The 2,182-nt window shown below is 32.4% G+C and overlaps 1 long non-coding RNA gene across 1 annotated transcript; it reads left to right on the top strand.

The window, feature by feature from the left end:
- Nucleotides 1-241: 241 nt before the first annotated feature.
- LOC110922917 lies at nt 242-1,598 on the top strand. Its single transcript, XR_002583570.2, has 3 exons — nt 242-478; nt 1,234-1,476; nt 1,558-1,598. It is a non-coding gene; the product is annotated as an uncharacterized LOC110922917 (long non-coding RNA).
- Nucleotides 1,599-2,182: the final 584 nt, after the last annotated feature.

The raw sequence follows: 2,182 nt of genomic DNA, 5'->3' as shown, positions 1-2,182 counted from the left end.
CAAATATATAAGTATTGTATTCTCTTTTGCAATATTGTTCCAAACTTCCAGGTAATAAGGTTCCTTTAGCATGGAGATGAATATATTTGCCACCCTATGTAAACCAGGTGTCATCTTGCACCATTTCTTATTTAATACATTAATTTTTTGAGCTTTAGTATCTTATTCTCATTACCTGCCATCTTATATCATAATGCGATTGCTACAACAATTCATGGAAAACTAATCAATTGTTGTAGTGGTAATGGCTGCTGAAGCTCATTAGTATCACTTATAAACTAATAACAGAATCTTTGATCTTTTAGAAAAGTAGGGGAAAAAAGCTCCTGCTAAGGTAGCTGGCAAAGGCAAGGCTAAAGGTGGAAGAACCGTTGTCTAATATAAATGATCTCTTCAAGACAGTTACTGGTGAAACGCAGATCACCATATTTGCGATTTGCGATATAAAGAAGGCAGAACCCATGACCCACGATTGCTGGTATGTGTTGTAGTTATTTGACACTGTTTTTTGCTATGTTGTCAAAGAGGCAAGGCGCAGGCGAGGCGCATCGGCCTCGCCCGGAGCCTAGGCGCAAGGCACAAAAAAAGCGTGGACTTTTTTAAGAAAAGCGCATATAGAGAAAAAAAATATAAAAAATATGTTATGCTTTGAAAATAAATAAGATTCCACATATAAAATTAAAAAAATATTATATATGCCATTTAAGATCATGTAGCTAATAGTTAGTAGCAAAAGTTTAGGACTTATATGTTGTAAGTTTTGAGTGTGTGAATAAAAGTCTCAAAAGGTGGTAAATACTTTGTCCCACATTGGTGTGGGAACAAAGTTAGTGGTTGTTTATAAGGTAAAGCATTTACTACTCCATTGTAGCTTTATGACAAGTTTTACCACAAGTCCGTTCTAACCCGGACCCGTTTCGACCTGAAACAAAACAACCTTTTTTTTTATAATTGACCCGTTTTGACCCATGACCCGACCCGACCCTTTTGCCAAGTCTACTTATAAGTACTGAGCCTGATATGTATTGGGCATTATGTACCAAGAGTAAAGGTGGGATTATTGTGTACAAGATTGTAAACGTGGGATTAGTAAAAACCAATTTTCCTTAGTTTTTCTATAAAAATGTTAGCCTGCTAGTGTAAAACTTTATTATTATTTTTTTTTTGTAAAATGATTTTTTTGCACTATTATGACTAAAGTTTAATAAATATTTGTTGAAAACTAAAATCTAGGTCGGAGATGAAGTTTTCCTCTAAAGCATTCTAAACTCTACCGAGACTGTAGCAAGAGGAAGGGTCCAAAGCTTGGACCCAAATGATCTAATTGGTGGTATAGAGATTGGACCAGAATGGTGTGAGGTAAATGTTCAAGTACCAATAAAAAAAGATGTAAACTTGGTAAGACCATATGGTTTATTTTCTACAATTCAAGATTGTATTGGTGCATCCTTCGCATAGCCCTATCCATTCATCTCGGTATGTATTTGTTAAACTTGTGATACAAATAATTTTAATATCATGGAACTTAATGCTTATACATGGATGGTTTATTTGTAGGTAGTCCATGAGGATTGAGGACGCATGATGACTCAAGATTTTATGCTTCTTATTTCTTTAATTGCTTTTAATTTCTTTGTTAAATGTTAAGACTTTATGTTAGATAATGTTATAACTTATTTCTGGTTAGTGTTTTTGTTGTGAACATGCTTATTTGAAATATAATGAAGTTTTATTTCTTTCATTAGTTGTTGATGTTATACAATAACTATTAGGATGTTATATGTTGATGGTCTGTTTATAAAATTGGTTTTATAATCTTATTTGGGATATTAGGACCATTTTATTTTCTTGATATTAAAGTAGCTATAACGTTACATCATAAGGGTCCTATAAATTAATTTTTAAGGAAGCTTGTATGTGTATCAAAATATTAAAAGTAGGTAATCACATATTAGAACATTGTAAAAGTGTCATAATATGTTCTTTTTAGGACGCTATTTAAGTTGTCTATAGACATATTATGCGACCATAAAATTGGTTTCAAAATCTTATTTGGTATATTAGGACCCTTTTCTTGGTACTAAATTAGCTATAATGTTATATCATAAGGGTCCTATTAATTAATTTCTAAGGACGCTTGTAAGTGCATCAAAAGATTAAAAGTATGTAAGCACATGTTAGA

Source organism: Helianthus annuus, chromosome 17 (assembly GCF_002127325.2).
Source record: "Helianthus annuus cultivar XRQ/B chromosome 17, HanXRQr2.0-SUNRISE, whole genome shotgun sequence".
In the NCBI taxonomy this organism is placed as follows: Eukaryota; Viridiplantae; Streptophyta; class Magnoliopsida; order Asterales; family Asteraceae; genus Helianthus; species Helianthus annuus.
The sequence above is the reverse complement of the archived record's forward strand: the minus strand, read 5'-3'. Positions and strand labels throughout refer to the sequence as shown.